The sequence below is a fragment of the Marmota monax genome, unplaced genomic scaffold (assembly GCF_021218885.2).
Source record: "Marmota monax isolate L192 unplaced genomic scaffold, Marmota_monax_Labrador192_F-V1.1 WCK01_AAM20220418_F8-fsc00031, whole genome shotgun sequence".
Taxonomy (NCBI): Eukaryota; Metazoa; Chordata; class Mammalia; order Rodentia; family Sciuridae; genus Marmota; species Marmota monax.
Window position 1 is genome coordinate 12,359,387 of NW_026695197.1, and position 18,365 is coordinate 12,377,751.

General features: G+C 38.5%; 1 pseudogene; it reads left to right on the forward strand.

The window, feature by feature from the left end:
- Window positions 1-14,212: 14,212 nt before the first annotated feature.
- Window positions 14,213-15,048, forward strand: LOC124081933 (mediator of RNA polymerase II transcription subunit 8-like; annotated as a pseudogene).
- Window positions 15,049-18,365: the final 3,317 nt, after the last annotated feature.

The following is an 18,365-nucleotide window of genomic DNA, read 5'->3' on the forward strand; positions in this document are numbered from 1 at the left end:
CATATACTATAATGTATGACATAAAAATATAGTATAGATACAATTACATGTAATCAAATACCAAAATGAGAGGTTCAAGCAATGTATTATGTTACATCATATCAGACAGATACTGGTATGTGTTGCAGAATTTTTTAAGGATCTCAAAAAACCCCATGGAGATAAAGCAGTTTTCTAATCAATTATATAATAGATATATTGGAAAACTTACCCTAAATATAAACCTTTAGGCATCAATTACCAATTTTATGATTTTTATTTGATCAGAAAAATGACATATTTGCCAAAAAATTTGGGGTAGTCGGAAAATCAACTGTTAGATAGGATTAAGATTGACAATATTTCACTATATTATGTATAATGGTGGTGAGCAGAGAGAGCCTCTTATTAGAGCTTTACCAGTGTTACCTAATAGATGCAGTTTCCTTTTGTGAATGGACCGTTTAATCTGAGGTGACTATAATGTAGGGCCCAAGTTCCAGTGACTCACCCCATCATGCTTGAGATGGTTCTTCTTCTCATATCATGTGTACATGAAATGATGAAGACCACTGCCATCTGTTGAGAGCAATAAGGACAGCTCACAGAAGGGAGTCCCAATAACATGTCTTCATTGGTCCATCACAAGTATGCATCTTGAGATGTACAAGACAATCTTCATGACTTTTGTGGAGTACAAAGATGTAGGCAAGACTCGCACTTCATGACCTTAAGATAGAGCAAGGGAGCAAGATATAGACATATGAAAGATTAATCATAAACAACGTAGTAAGCAATAAAGGCCAAATGAATATATGTGCACCCTAAGGTGAGGAAAGGAGACCTGTTTAGAAGGAATATTTCTCTTGTTTCTAGTCCTTTAAAATTGCCAGTGTACCTTATCTCCTTCCTTGCACAGCAGAGAAGGACCAGCGATAGAGATCCATTTACTAGTTATTGCCCAAATTTGCACTCAGATTGTTGCCTTCTTAGCCCTGCAAGCTGGTTTTCTGTATCTATTTCTACCTCCTTGGTTTGGCAACTTGTTCAAATTATTTTCTCTGGTTTAGTGAAATTGTTTCCTTCTTGACTTCCTACTCTGCACCTCCCCTGAGCTGAGTATTTTTTAATATATATTTTTATATAGTCCATTCCTGACTACCCTGACAAGCTAAAAGAATGGCAGAATAAAGAGGAAAGGGACAATGAATGATATGTGCATAATGTATCAGGCTCAGGATGACCACATTAAAGTCAACATCCAACAGTCTAAAGCTCAGGCTTTGAGGTAGAGGGGATGGTGTTTCTTCAATTGGATGAGTCCCAAAAATAGCCAATAAGAAGAAGCTGTCAATTTCAGGAAATTTTTTAAGTCATTTAATGGTTGGTCACTGAGTATTTGTTGAGTTAGTGCTTAAGCCTTGGTCACTTGTCCACCCACCTTTACTTCATTTGATCTATGGCCTGATAAACCTGGGTCTGAGTTAATATTTGTGGTAATCATCCTGTTGTATTCTCTTTGTGGTTTTGACTCTGACTGATTCATTCCCATTTAAAATACAAAGAAGTGGCTTCTATAGCACTGAGTTCTTAGGCATTGCAGATACTCTTGTCTTCTCCGCTAGACTGTAGCTTCCAATGAAAGTACTGTGCTATTGGTTCTGTCTTAAGAAGAAGGAAAAAGTAAAAGAAGAGTATTTACTATTATACCTTCACAGTTTCCTTCCTACCATAACCAAATTCCTTAACTTCTAATCATCAAAGACTTTGAATAATTGCTATTCACAGGAGAAGGAGTAGGACGGAAGGTGGGAAAGGTGGGTTGCTTGATTTGCTTTCAGAAGAATGAAATAAATACAGACTGCGACTCTCTATTTCTTAAGAAATGATGGTGAGAGTGAAATTGAGACAAATTATGTGTGGTCTTCTGCATTTTCACAAGTATTTCTCAAGGAGCCATATTCCTTCTCTCTTGGTTCCTTGTTAGCAGAAGCTAATTCATAGCCTTCGTGGTCAAGGAATTAAAGAGAGCAAAACTACTTGACTTTGTGATGTTTATCACTGGTAAAGCTAGTCTCTTACACTAGCCTTTTCCTAGCTGGGAATGTATGCAGCTCAGGTAGCACAGCACTTGCTTCTAGCACCCCTGAAGTCCTGGGTTCAATCCCCAGTACCACAAAAACAAAAGACGAATACTTCAGCCTTCATTGAATGACACAGTCCTCTTGACACAGGTACTACATTGAACAGGTGACTCCCAAACTCTCCTCTAAGATTTGTGTGTGTGTGTGTGTTCCCTCTTATTCATTTCTATAAGGAATATTTTTGTTCTGATTTTTTAAATATTTTGAGAGGGGTGTGGAGGTACACACCTGTAATCCCAGCTATTCAGGAAGCTAACGCTGGGGCATCACCGAGTTTGAAACCAGCCTGGGCAGTTTAGTGACAGTCTCAAAATAAAAGGGCTGGGGATATTGCTCAGTGGTAGAGCACTTGCCTACCATGCATGAGGCCCTGGGTTCAAATGCCATTAACACACACACACACACACACACAAACCACTTTATTTTGATTAGTTATAGTTTCACAGGAAACTGGTAAATTAACAGTATTTTGTATACTCTTGACTCAGCTTCCCTTAAATGGCAACATTTTACCTAACTAATAAAAAAAAACAGGAAATGCACATTGGTGTGACTATTTGGTTGTGAGAGGGAAACATTTTTGTAAAACACAACTTAGTTTAACTCAATGTGTATCGATTGTGATTGAAAGTGGCTTGGAAGGATAAGGCATGTACTCATTTCAAAATCTATATGGAATTGTAGATCCTGTTGATTCCTACTCCAGCTACCTGAAAACAGAATTCTTTGGAGAGGAATAAGTTAAAGTACGTAATTAGCACGTGGCTAAGTTATAGTAGTCATACCCTTTAAGCTAAAATATAAGGGAAATGAGTATACCTTTGTCACCTTGGTAGCATGTGGCTAGTTAATGAAACCAAGAGATGAAACAATCAATAAACATATAAATAAGAAAAGAAAGTCAGTCAGTTACAGGTGAGGACTGAAGTACTTGCTGTGTTCCGGCTGCTCAGAATGCAAGTGGGAGCCACTGTCTCCTAAAAGCAAGGCCTCCACAACTAGTTATTGGGTTATTTTCCTAAAACATACAGATTCACGAGAAAAAATCAAGTATGTCATCCATTATCAGCTCATACCATTAGAGTTTCAATGGTGTGTAAGCAGCTCTTTGCGCATTAAAAAAAGCGCACATTAAATGAGATAACATAGGTAAATCAGAGCAGTGCCTGGAACATGGTAAGTACCATTAAGTGTTAGTCATGAATATTGTTATTATGATATTCTGCCAGGTACTTCATGAATCCTTATGAAACACTCTCCTCAAGAAGTCTCAACTACCCTTCTCTTTTTCTTGTAGAAAAATCTCCATCTCCATTCAAGTCAACAAATATTTTGTGAGATTCTTTTTTGTTTAAGGAGGAAGGACTGAAAGCATTGAACATGAACAGTCATGAGCTGCTGCAAATGAGCACGTTTCTAGCAGAGTTTCACAGGAGAAAGATGCTGTCCAGGTTCGAAGTACATTATTAGCTAAGGGTTTTTTTTTGTTTTTGTTTTTGTTTTTTTTTTTTACCAAACACAAATACCCTCCCTTTTATTTATACATGTGAAATAAGTAGATAGATGAGCACCTGCCTAGAGAATCCAGGGCACTGTGAACAGGGGGATCAACAGTGAACTGTGGCATGTCACAAACAAAAAAAAAGAGACATGTATTGGTGTTGAGCATTTGTAGAACACATAATGAAAGAGCCAAACCCCCTTAAGCCTTATTTGCCTGAAGGCAACTGTGAGCATTTTTACAAATGCTACAACTGATATTTCCTGCCTATGGAATAAAGACCTCAATAAAAGGAAATTATGTCCCTCATAATTTTCCATGGGACAGGGGCACATAAAAGAATTAGCAGAATTTGAACATTAAAAATTTCAGACTGGATCTAAACAGAAAAAATAACCATGTTCATTGTAAGGAGCTAAGGCTTCTTACTAATTCCTTTCTGTAGAGGTACCTAGAAATACTATCAGAACCATATTATATCCCATGTATAGATCATGCTATTTTCTTTGCTTAACCTAAACGAATAAGAGATCTCATATTTCATGCTGTATATTCTGCCAGTCTCAGACTAATGTATGTGTGTTCTTAGAAAGTCCCTAGTTGAAGACCTTTCCAAAGAAGAAGGAGTTATCTGAGATAGCAGGATGCTTAGTTGTGACTGGAGCCTTGTGTCTAAATGGGTAAAACTGGATAAGGTACACCTACTACAGAAGATTCTTTTAACTGTATTAATAAGAGAATTCCACAGGAGTCTTTCTTTCCTACATGAGACATTATTAATTACTATTCTCTTCTACTTTTTTGTCAATTTTATATAAATAAACTGAGTTCTTCCCTTCTATGATTTACATCAAAGATTCTCAGGTCTGAACTATCCTTTCAAGTTCTTCTTTGCTTATTGAAATTGTATCTCCCCATTCATGTCCTGTTCCTACCTTGGCATAATCTCTTTCCTGGTCTTCTCAACCCCAAAAGGTCAATCTTTCCCCTTACAGTTGAGAGCCAGTTATGAAAAGCCTCCTGTTGGTGAGACAGAAATGTATTAAGCAGATGAAGGTCACACCCTTCAGTAGTTTCTGCATTTGGCTTTCACATTTCTACCATTGACCACAAAGTCCTAGATAGCCAGACAGCTTGTGACCAGTAACTCCATTGGAGCCTGAAAGTATATACTGGAAGCCTGAAGCAAAGCTGCATGTGATCAACACCTGTGATTGGACAGGGGGATGCATGAACACCAACTGTCCTAATGTGATGGCCTCAAAGACCTGCTGTTTTTAAAAAATCTCTAGCCTATGGTCTACAGGATAGACTCCTTCCCTCTAACATTATCAAATAAGACCTTAGACAATAGATACCCAGAGGCAAACTTCCTTGGGAATCCTCCCCTTATTAAGAGCTTTAATTCCTTCTATTAGTTTAATAAATTCTGTTACTTAGCTCTCACCTTTCATGACTGTGGATCTCATTCTTCAAATCTATAAGACAAAGAACCAAAGATTCTCCTGTCTCACTGGTTTATTTTTTTTCCACCAAACTTTGTATAATCTGTTTATTAGTAGAATTTTATCATTCATAATGTCTACTACATTATGTTCATTTCCTTTGCATATATGTACACTCATTTTTCTAGAAAGACGTAAGGTCTATGGGAACAAGAACAATTATTTAAGATTTTTTGCAACAATCCAGCTGAGAACAATTAGTTCTTATAAGGTTAATTTGCTGATACTTCTACTAAAGTAGTTGAGCCCAAATAGAGCAGCCTAAAGCAAGCCACCCCACCACAAAGGTAGTAAAACATACATGTTCATAAAAGAAATATTTCCTTGGACCCAAATCTCCAACTGCAAGGTCAATGATGATGTTCTAGATAGACATATTGTGGTACCTGCCTGGCCTGTAACTGCCTCAGGAGAAATTCAGTCCCATCTCTATAAATGGACTAGCCTAAAGCTGGTTCATTTTATACAAAGTGATTCATCACTATTCACCAACCCCTTAAGTTATGGACAGTTGATTGTTCTTGGGTGAGAACAGGACCATAGAGCAGCCAGTGTCTGAGCTTACCAGCCACCAATGGGAGAATCTCCAAATTGAGGTTTAGAGTCTCCTTCTCAGAAGCTGTTGAAGAGAAAATCAGGAAATTAACAGGGAGAGATAAAACTGAAAGTTTGCCCAGAGAGAATCTATAAAGTAAAATAGGAACCATGTAAAGTTGTGAGCAAACTAAAGTTATAAAGAAGCAGAAACTGAGACAGCAGATGTTATAAAGGAGAGATCAGTCGATAGTAACAGAGGAACAGAGCTATCATACAGGAAGGACCTACATCATATTAAGGGCAAAGTGATAACATGGCAAGCTGAAAACTGCTAGCAAATTTCTGTGACTATCTTCAAGCTCCAAACTCAGAGAGGTGCTGCCCAGCATGGCTCTTACTGGATGTGTGTGAAATTGCCTAACCCTTTGAGCCCCAAAAGGATCCTTAAAATGTCAAAGCTTCCCATACCACTCTTGAAAGAGGGTGTAATTTGTTATCTTTTTACCTTGATTCAGATTCCTGCAAAACACACACACACACACACATACACACACACATATACACACACACACTGGTTGTGCCCAGATGTCTGTTGTTTTTTTTTTTTTTTCCTTTGTACCCTTTCTTCTAGGGCTATTGTTTTCTATGCTATGTATTCAAGAAATTTCCCATAGAAAAAAATCTGAAACTCTTTATGCTGAAGTATAAATGGCTTTTAAAAAAAAAGCTCCAACCATTGGGATTTTAACAAAGCACTAAAAGATCAAAGTGTTAACAGTGGAGCAGCAGATTCACCCAGGTATCATGTTGGGTTGACAGTGGGAGAAACATTCCTGCACCTGAGGTTTAATAGAGAGTGCTCTTGGGACCAGCATTTTTGCAAGAGATGGGAAGGAAGCAGGTTCAGGCAGAGGGAGAAACTGAGCTTTAATGAAATCTCAATGCAAGCCTCAGCCCAACTTCTGGGAGTTCTGAAAATGGAATGGCCCTCCAGGGTTGATGTGAGGGGCATTTGATACACCCCAGTCAGGATGCAAGACTCCTGAGGAGGGGGATGTGAAGGTATCTCCAAAGGGGTTAACAGCTGAATACTATCTTCCAGCAGCTCTCTCACCAAATAGGTTAAGCAATCCTTTCTTGTGGAAGGGAGATCTGAGCATGCTAACACCAACCATATTAGGGAAGTGAGCAAGTTAGGTCTCAGGGCAGGTAGGAAAGGCTTTTATGGGGAGGGCTAAGAGATACCCCCAGCTCCTAGGACCCAGACATAAGCAGAAAAAAACAGAAAAGACCACTGTGGTACTTGAAGAAGTTCTTGATCTTGAGCAGGACCCTGGCTTTGGTTTTATGAACTTCATCAGAAGTATATGTTTTCATTTTCCTTCAAAGGAAGTTATTTGTTATTAGTAAATGAATCACAAAACTAATCTTTCTTGAAGGAAACCAAAAGAAGGAGTCCTTAATTTCAGGAATGAAATTTTGTTTTATTTCTCCTTTGATGTCTAGATTTAAACTTGTATTTTCTGAACTTGTTAGGCAAATTCTACCACTGTGCAGTGCAGGTTAGGAGACAGAGGGCCTGGCCTTCTCCAAACAGCATTTGCTCACCCCACAAAACTTATCTGGTGCTTCCAAGGAACAAATGGCTTTTGCTGGGCTCTTCAATAATATGATTTGCATGCTTGAAATGAGATCGCCAAAGTAATTGTAGAATATTGCTTGCCATTACCGTCATTAAAAACAGGCAGATGTAGGAGCACTCCCAGGGAAAATCTTCCTGCTGGGTTTTCATGGAGATAAGTGCACAAAATCCACTTTTGAAAAGATGTTGAATGGAATGAATTTGCCATTCACTGGCTGTCTGATGATGATTTGCTTGTTAATTGGAAGTTTAGGCTTTAGAGAAGCCTTAACAAATTTGATTGCTAAATTCAGGAGGTTTACTCCCTCTTTGCAAGCCATATTCAGAGGCATAAATCCTACTTTGTGCACGTATGTCTATGTACTCATTTAGAATCTCTACGAAAAGAAACCAATCCCTAACCCTTTTGTCAGTGTCACTTTCTGGAGTGATTTTACTGACAAACAAGGACAAAGCATTTTGTCCCTTTGTAAGAGACTCTAGGGCTGGGAGGCAAGGGAACAGAGTCATGAGCTAAGCTGAGATAAAGGTCATCTCAACACATGCATCTGATGATTGTCCCACACTCCAGTGCTAACAACTGCTTGGTTAGACCTCACTTGTGGGCACCACTTCATTTCCATTGCAAATCAGTTTCATGCTAATAAACTCAAGTAAAACTTAAAAACAAAAACAATCAAATAACAACAGCCACAATAACAAAAACCCAGAGCATTTGTTTGGAAATCCTGCTGGTTTTCTTCTCTGTTCAGACAGTGCTGAGCATCCTCTGATCTAAGCTGTGCCAACTAGCTGTCAAGGTTAGCAGCCTCCTGAGAAGGGTCTTACTTTATTTTTAATGACCACATTTGCAAATCTACAAAATGACTTTATTCATCCCTGTCATTATCTATCCTGATTTCTTTCCTCTAAGCCAGCCAAGGAGAATGACAACTGCCATGTGGAGCTACTTGAGTGGTTATGTAAACAATACAGACAAGAGCTCCTATAGGGTGTCATGTAGCATTTTGCAGATCTAAGAGTTCAAGGAAAAAAGTGGCTAGGCAACCCTTTCTTCTGTACTATTCCTAGGGATTTCATAGTGTGTGCATAGACTAATAGACTTGTTTTGAACATTATTTATATAGTAAATGGTATTGGCATGGAATTATATATGATATAAATATACATTGAGATAAATTTCAAGAAGAGTCCTGCAAATAGTAACAGTGCTTTAAACAGTGAGTAAATTGAAAGAGACTCATGTCCCTGAGTCTTCTGAGTCTCTTTGTCATCTCAGCACATCCAGGCATCCCAAACCTACAAAATCTAGGAGGATTAAAGCTCACCCTTCCAGGATTTTAAAACACCAGCCTCAGGTCCTTCTTCAGCTTAGTTGACTGAGGTTTCACTGATTGATTTAAAAGTCTTTGTTAAATGTCTTCTATGTGCCAAGGTCTTTTTAGATGCTTGGGACATAATGGTGAAGATGGCCTTTTGTTTCTTGGAAGTGGCAGAGATGAAATGAAGCTGAATAACTACAGAGGGAAAGAGTAGTAAGAGCATCTAACTAGTCTAAAAGGTCTAGGTGAAGTATCCTGGAGAATGTGTCTATTAATTGACTAGTTTAGAGAATAATTGGGTGTGAGTTGAGAAGAAGAAGGGAAAGATGATTTTGGAAGAGAAACATTGTGTGCAGAGGCTCATGAGCAAGAAAGGCTTAGCACATTTAAGATTGGATGACATTTAGCAGAGCTGTCAAAAGGCATGAGCTGGGAGAAATAGTGGTGCTAACAATGGGGACATAGCTGGGTTTGGGTAGGTAACAGGCTGGTTCATGAAAGATGCTACATCACTGGTTCTTGGCACAGTGATTGCTCAATAAATATGTGCTGAACTAATGCATGCATGGATGAATGAAATATGGGGACATATACAAATTCCTGGCAATATTATGTGAACCAGAAAGGAAGGTCTGCTTTGCTCAGAGTTTAAGATTACCAATTTCCTTATATACTATTCCCATAACCCTAAAAAAGGACCAAATCAAAACCTGTGAGGCAAAACTTGTATTTACACTAGAGATCTCAGTGGAAATCAGACGTCAAACTGCACAGTGAAGCTTTGCTGAGACCACAGAGATAACGCCTTAGGGAAAGGAGTTCTCAGTCTTTGCCTCTCACTTGCCTTTTGCACATTCTGGAATGCAACTCTGCCCAATGACAATCAGGATACTTGCTCAGGGATGAGCGAACACATCATTTCTGGTTACCATGTGGGAAGCACGAAGAGATAAACACTGTATCTAATTATCTGTAGGAATTAAGTGAATTTTCAAAAATAATTTTTAAAGGAAAATACCAGGGAAGACACAAGCATGGAGGAAGATGAGAGATAAAGGAAAAGATTTATTTTCTTCTTCCAACTACTTCTCTTTATACCTCTTAACTGACCCTGTCTCACTCTCCAGCTGTCTGAATCATGCTAGCCTTAATGCAAGGAATAGAATAAGCTCTGAAGTCCCAGGCACACCCCAGAGGCACAGGAATGCATCCTGTCACAGATGCACACTACTGCTTGACTTGGGTATGAAATGATAAATCATTGATGTGGTCTGATATGAAAATAATGCTAACGAGACCCATAGCTAGCAAAGCAGTACTCCAGAGGAGCAGGGTTCAGGGGACAAGTCTCATACCACTTGAAAGTAAAACCAGCCTCTATCCCATTAAAATAATTGAGTTTGGGCATAATATTTAATTTATTTTTAATTTCAAAGTGTAGAAAAGAAGTATATGAGATTTTTATGTTTGTCGAAGAGAAGCAGGCACAGTCTTACAAAGACAAAGAAACCACACACAAACCATACAACAGAGTCTGGGATTGTCTGTTTCTTTTCATGGAAGATTTTTTTTTTCATATTCCATGGAAGTTTTTAAATAGACATCAATGGCTTCCCACACAACACACACACACACACACACACACTCACAAACACACACATATACATACACACTGCACAATAACACCACTTACTTAGGTAATATTTGCTACATATAATGTTAAGAAATAGTCTTGCACCTCCTTGAATTCTATATAAGTAGCTATTCTCCTGTATCCTATGTACCTAGAGTAAAACAGAGAGTGTTTTTGTTCACCATGCTTGAAGGGAATTAAACAGAGCAAGCAGAGCTAGCAAAGAGTTACAAAGTTTTATCCAAGGTCAGCTTTGCCTGTTAGTGGCAGAATTGGAAATAAAAACCAGGACTCCCCTTCTTCTTCCTGTCCTGTGCCCATTGGACCAAACTGCTCTCAATCAATAGGCAGCCAGTTATGACGGATTCACATTCTACCCAGTGTCAATAAAAACAAAAATCAAGTTTTAATCAAAACACATAACCAAGATCTACATTTCTCTTGGTCTCAATAAATCTTCCCCAAAGGAAGCGGGCTAAAATTCTTTACATTTAAAAAAATGAGCTCCGCTGGGACTCCAAATTCCAGTTCGATTTTTGAGCCGAGGCATTTTTTTTTCTTTATCATGCACTTGGTGCTGTAGTGTGATAAGAGCCCCATGCAGACCATAAAACTAATTTATCATCTGTAAGGTGTACAAAGAAAATGGTAGCTGCCTACTTGTCTGCTTGACATATGAGGTCATTTTTGCCGCTAGCTTTCTAATACTGAGCAATTTTATCAGCTATTTATATACATTAATTGTGGGTACCCATATGCTCAATGTTGTATTTAATAATGCATTGCATTGAATATGCATTCCTTAAGTTTTAGCATGCAGTGAGCATCTTGCATTTAACTATTTGGTTTGCCTATTAAAGGCCATTATTCAGCTATGCCATGTTACCTTCTCTTTCAACTGAATTTATGTTTCTTTAAATCTGGTTCACCCTACTGAAACCCATTGAAGTGGACAAGGCCACCTCACATGTCCCAAGGGCTCCAAGCAAAAGCAAGCAGAGGAAGTGCCATGGTCCACTTAATAATACTCAAGCAAAAGGATTATTTGATGAATCCCTTTCCCCAAAGGACAGTAGCATATTCACGCTTCACAGTGTAAATATAAATACAGTTCTCAGGCAACAGAGACACGGGATGCTAGATAAAGTGTGAAAACTACCGCAGCAAACAGCCATGCCACAGTGATTTCTTAACTAGCAAGGGGAATCAGTTCAAACATTCAAATCAACCCCAACCCCCTACTCCTCAAACTGTCCTTAGTTTTGTTCCCCAGAAAAGAAAACCAAGTCCAGGCTCTGCAAGATCCTGGGCTGACAGGTTACACTACCCTTTCCTCTTTGCTTTGAATACACACTTCCTGATAAAGACCAGACCATCAACCACCTCAGGAGACATCCCCCACAAGCTCACATGTCACCAGTGTTAACATTTGCATCATAAAATTAACTGCTGTGGGACCAGATTTTAAATGGTCCTGATCAAAGACAATTTCTATGGATATCATCATTTATAAAGTATTATCCCTTGAATTTCTTGGCTCAGAATAAACTTTCAGAAGAGCTTTTGTTACCCAGAAGAACAAAGAAAAGACATAGTTTTGATCATGGGAAGAGTGGGGTGGGGACCAAGGAAACCAGGCCCAGGTAAAATGAACCTAAATATGGGCAAAGCCATCCCAGGGGCCCAGCTGGTGAGCTCAGCATTAACAAAGGGAAAAGAAGGTGCTGAACTTGTCATCGGGGCAGAAAGATAATCGCACTTCTTCTCTTGCCCCAGTCTGTGATCTGTGTAGTTTGCATCACATAATCCAGCATTGAACTGTGTTCATAGGCCCTTCTAAAACTGGATAACAGAAATGAGTAACAATGTGCATCCCCCAAATCCTTCCTTGAATTCTAGTGCAAGGTGTACATCCTGATTGTTTGCCTGATACATCTGTTATATGAACGGAAACCTCCACATATCAATTACAAAAACCCATTTTTCTTCTGTAGAACTCTGCACTTATAGCTTTCCCGCAAGGAAAACAATATAAAAGAGCAGGCTAGGATGGACCCTCCTTTGGAGCCCTCCAATTATCAAGCCACCAAGGAGGACTGTCTGAGTTTGCTCAGCCTTCCAATGCTAAACATTTTGCTTGACTTTAATAATTAATTAAAGTTCTTTTGGCTAAGCCCTGGCACTTATTTCAGGAAGGTCTGCATCAAAAAAAAAAAAAAAAACGATCTGTGTGATTGTTCCTAATTCTTTCAATGTCCCCCGTTCCCATCCCAGCTTTCATCACATAACCTTCTATCTGAAATCCTTCTTACTCCTCAAAGAAACAGCCTAGGGTCCACCGCCAGCTCAGACATTTGCCCAGCCCTATGAAGGGCTTGCTCTTCATTCTGGTCAAATTTCCCTGAAAATCCAGACACATCTGAATTTGCACTTAGAAAATACGCATGACCCTCTTTATAAATATTGTCTAGAACTGAGAATTGCTCTTGTTCTATCAGGACAATCTGAAATGCTCCAGGCCTAGAACATTTGAACAACTTTTCCACACAATTATATATAATTGGAAGATCCTATCCTTGCTACCTACTCATTATGTTGAAACCATTGACAAATTTATCATTTTTTTCTATATTATAGGTATACATGATATGTTTTTAAGACCAATGCTGAGTCATTCTGCAGCCTGGTCAAGATGCATATCAGGGAAGTAGATGGTTGGGAAAAAATTTCCATCAATAACCTTAGGAGCTTCATCATTAACAAATTTTAAACATTAAATTAAAAAATTTAAGAGTTTTCTTAGCCCTAAACTTTCTTTTGTTTCAATTTATATCTGCTTCCTTTGTTATTTTTGTGTTCTTTTCCTTATTCCTATATCTTTGTATAATTTTAGACCTGCACTTTATTTTTCATACATTTTTATAACTATGAAATGCAAAACTTGGTAATTAGGCTAATGAAATCATTGAGGTCAGGGGAATTCGATGGATCACCCAGAAGCCTTTACAAAATGAGAAGAGAAAGAATTCAGGAATATAGTCAGAAAACCCAAGAGGTTAATCAGACAGAAAGAACTCAGGGGGCACAGTTTTCAAGGAGCTAAACAAGGAATATTCTATCACATAAGAAGAGGATTTTGGTCTCAAATGCAGCTGATGGGGTCAGGCAAAGTGTCCCCTAAGTTTAAAAAGGGAAAGATGGTTGATGAACTTTACAAGATGTGCTGCAGTCAGTGGTGACAATGACACCCAGGTGACAAAGGGTTAAGAAGAAAATTGGGAGGTGACATTAGTGACTGAGGATAAAGACTCTCAAGAATGTTGATTACAGTGAAAAGGAGGAATAGGAGACTGAAAAAAAAACAGTTTTAATAAGAGGAGAACATTTTTTAAAAGATAAGGAAGATATGGAGTATCAAGAAGCCCTGAATTGCCAAAATAATCTAAATAAAAACAAAAACAAAGCTGCAAGTCTCTTACTTCCCGATTTCAAAACTTACTATAATGCTAACATTAATCGAAACAGTGTAGTACTGGAATAAAGATAGCTATGTAAACCAACAGAATAGAAGGAAAAGCTCAGAATTAAATCCTTTCATATGTGGTCAAATAATTTGTGACAAAGTTGCCAAGACCATTCACTCGGAAAGGACAGTCTCTTTAACAAATGGTGGCAGGAAAGCTGGATATTCACACGCAATAGAATTAACTTGGGCCCTTCTCTAACACCTATATAGAAGTTAATTAAAACAGATAGAGGCATGGGGATATAGTAGAGTGCTTGCCTCTCGTGCACAAGGCCCTGGGTTCAATCCCCAGCATCAAAAAAAAAAAAAAAAGACCTAAATGTAAGAGGTAAAACTATAAAATTCATACAGGGGAAAACACAAGGAAAATTCTTCCCCAAACTGGAATTGGCAATGATTTTTAAGGCATAACACCAAAAGCACATGCCAATCTCAATTCTGTGGGAACCAGGGTGCTGCAGCCACAGCTGTAGCAGTACAGAGAAGCAGTTTGGAGTATCATCAGGTGCCCTGCAGAGGCAAGGGGCTGACCTGAGGAGACCACTAGGAAGTTTTCATTTACAAGCTGGAGAAAGAGTATAACTGGCTGACCTGGCCCTCTGACCTAGACAGCTTTTCATTGTTCTCTGGAAAGTTAAACACTCTTAACAAAATCCTTAAGCATAAGAAAACACCTGTGTTCCACAACCAGGTCATTATTCCTCTGGTGTTGTCCCCAGACCCAAGATGAAGTTCTCATGTAGCAGATGAAGGACAAGTACCTGTTTTTAGCCATGAGACAGTCCCTGGCCATCTGAGAACCAACTTGACCCTAAGGTTGAAGAGCAGGAGAAGCAAGTAGCAGTGGACACTGTCCACATTGGTGTTGAAGGAGCTCAGCAGCAGATTCCAAGCTTGAATAAAATGTGCTCAAACCTCTGGAGAAAATCAGCAAGGATGAGTGAGAATCATAAAATGAAGGTCTCTGGCCAAATAAGCAGCCCTTTAACCCTGCAGACAGTAATACCTTGGTGGCAGCTGTTGCCTTTGGGAAGGGGCTAATTAGAGACCATCAGGCAGCAGTGATCCTGGTCAATCAGAAGCCAGGACAATCCTTGCAAGAGCATCAGGACCACAGCTAGTAGTGAAGGCAAAATCTACAAGCCAGCAGTGGCAATGCCCATGGGATACAAATGTCTCAAGCAGGTCAACCATGGAATATGCTAAGTAGAAAAAAAAACAACATCAAGTCAGCTTCAATGTATCCCTACCATTGTTGAGCATGGACAGCAGCCGCTACTATCAGGGGGGTCTTTGCAGAGTTTGACAGGATATTACCTTTTATTCAAGGCTCACCTAGATGGGTACGATTAAAAAATAAATTAATTAATGAAGCATGGGCTTTCATCAACAGACAAATCTCTGCTGGTGACTATATGACTTTGGGCCGTGGACCTAAGTTTTCTCATTTATAAATGATGATAATACCTACCTCAAGGTTTTATGAGAATTCAAATGAGAAAATGACTATACAACACTTAGTACATGGTGTATGAAATAATGGGTATTCAATAAAAAATGGTGCAGCCACTGTGGAAAACAATATGGCAGTTCCTTAAAAAAAAAAAAAAAAAAAAGTATGCATAGGATTACTAGATGACCCAGCAATTTCAATTCTGGTGGTATACACTCAGAAAAATTAAAAGCAAGGATCCACAAAGACATTTGTACATTTAACATTTATACCAGTATTACTCATAATAGTTGAAAGGTGAAACAAACCAAGTGTTCATCCACGAGTGAATGGTTAAATAAAATATAGTATGCACATTCAGTAGATCATTATTGGCCTAAAAAAGCACAATTCTGACACAGGCTACAACATGTATGAATCTTGAAGATGCAAAGGAAAGTGAAATAAATCAAACACAAAAGGATACATATGGTACAATTCCATTAAAAGGAGGTATTAAAATCATCAAATTCGTAGACAGAAAGTATTATGGTGGTTACCCGGCTCTGGGGAGAGAAGAAAATGGGTTTAGGTACTATTAATGAGTACAGACTTTTGTTTTGGGAAGATAAAAACTCTCAAGATGGATGATGGAGATTGTTGTACTACAGTGTGAATGCACTTTTTAATGCCACGGGCATGTACATTTAAAAAATGGATAAATGGTAAGTTTAAGTGCGTATTTAACCACGATTTTTTAAAGCTGAGGGAGATTATCTAAAAAGAAATTCACTGCTACGAATCCATACAAAGCATATAGGTAAAAACAATACTTATTTATCATGTGAACATTGCATGACTTCCTTATGATTAGCAGACGCTAAGAATCCCATTTTTCAGATAAAAATACTGAACTGGAGAGAGGCTAAGAGACTTGTCCACAGCCTAACGTGGTTTGTGATTCCTGTCCCAGTGTCCTTTCCAGAAAACCATAGAGCCACTATCAAGGATACTGTGTAAAAACACTAGTCTACTTCTACATCTTCCCGTAACACCTTCCACAGGAGCCTATCCCTTCCCTAATGCACATCCCCACTTCTTTCCTCCAGGAAACAGATCCATTATATATATATATATATATATATATATATATATATATATGCACATCGCCACTTCTTCTCCTCCAGGAAACAGATTATATATATATATATATATATATATATATATATATATATATGCTAAGTAGAATTATATATCATATATATAATTCCTCTAAGTGGTTTGCTATTGTCCCATCTCTCCCTTTAAAACATTCAACACTGTCTTTGGAACCATTTTATGCAATTTTAGTACCTATGGCCAAAGGAGAGTAGCTCAGTGAAACTCATGATTCATCTGACTTTGATTCATGATGTCCTTATCCAATCTCTTTCTAAAAGGAATGAAGAAATAGATATGATCATGCCTCAGAAATGGTACCCCATTCTCCAGCTTGTTGTCATTGCAATCCATCCAGGGCCATGCGAAGCCATATTAGTGCCTGAGATAAAAGGGAAATTAGTAATTCTGATCCTTATTTTTAAATTTTGATCTTTTGTTTATCATGGATATGGGAATCAATTTTTATTTTCTAAAATATTGCATTAAAACGTGATTTTGAGCCAGGTGCAGTGGAGCACACCTGTGATCCTAGAGGCTCGGAATGCTCAGGCAATAGGATTGAGTTCAAATCTAGCTTCAGCAACATAGTAAGATTCTAAGTGACTTACAAAGATCCTGTCCTAAATAAAATAAAATATAAAAATGGGCTGGGGATGTGGCTAGGGGTTAAGCACCCCTGGGTTCAATTCCTACTACCAAACATACACACACACACACACACACACACATATGATATGCATGTATATATACATACATACATACACATATATATAATATATGTATATATAGATACATATACACATATATATTATTTTGTTTATTAGGATTTCTGTTAGTGCTCCTTAAATGTTTGTGACAAGTGTCCCTCACTCATCTCACCCTAGTCCCCACCCTAAATTCACCTCTTCAAAGAAAAAAAAAATGTAAAGAAAGAAAAAACAGAAAACTGCCTTTCCTGAATCAGCTAATAAAGCAAAGTCAAGTCAGGTGCCAGTCAAGTGTTCCGTGGATAAAAGTGTGAAAGAATCAGCTGTAACCCTACGTGGAGAACGTCAATGTCTTTCATGTACCTTTTTGACAGGATCGTTTCAACCGAAAATCAAAAGCTTATATTTAAACAACATAAATTGCATATCTATGAAAAATGAAGTCCCTACAGGCTAACTTTCTGCATTTTTGTTCTCTTTAAAGAAGGTATTAGAGTAATTTGGGCTGTCTTCTTAAAAGATTTTTATTGTTGTGTGATCGGTAGCAGGAAGCTATCAACTGAATATGTAGCCAACAGGTCAGAAAGAAAACAATGTGGCTTGACTGCTAAGGATGTCAGTTCTGTCTTGGACTGACCAGAGTGCGGTGTATGTGTGTACTTGCAAATGCTTTGCATCTCTGCACCCCAGGCCTTGTTTATCAGCTCCCAGCCAAGCAACCTGAAATAGCTTTGTCTTTTAAATGCTACAGAGCTTTTCTCTTTGACTAGGAAATCTGTCAGGAGACCTGGCAGAACATTCTCCCACTCGGTGACAGTGGGGGTGAGAAAGTCTGCTCTTCCCTTTCCGAGGAATGCATTTGGAAGAGGCTTGAGAAGGCTCTGGTCAGATCTCAAGGAGCAGGACTGTTGAGAGAGGAAAAACTGTCTCCTCATTCGTCAGGCAAGGCAAATGCCATCACACTGCAGGCACAGTGGGAGAGTGGAGATAATGAGGTATTTTGAAACAGCAGACATTGTCAGAAAGACAGAAATTGGGAAAAAGGCTGAGGTGGTGAGTGATTATTTCTCAAAGGAGCAATGGAACACAAAATGGCTCTCAGTTTGGGTTAAGCAAGGGAGATGAGAAAAGGAAGTGTGTTATGAATTATTTACTATTGGATATAGTTTAGCTTTGATCCCAGTCCTAATTGTAAGGTTGTCTTGGTATGTATAAACTGAAATAAAAGAGAATTGCCAACTTTTCTGACTTTGTATTCCTATGGATGCACATATAC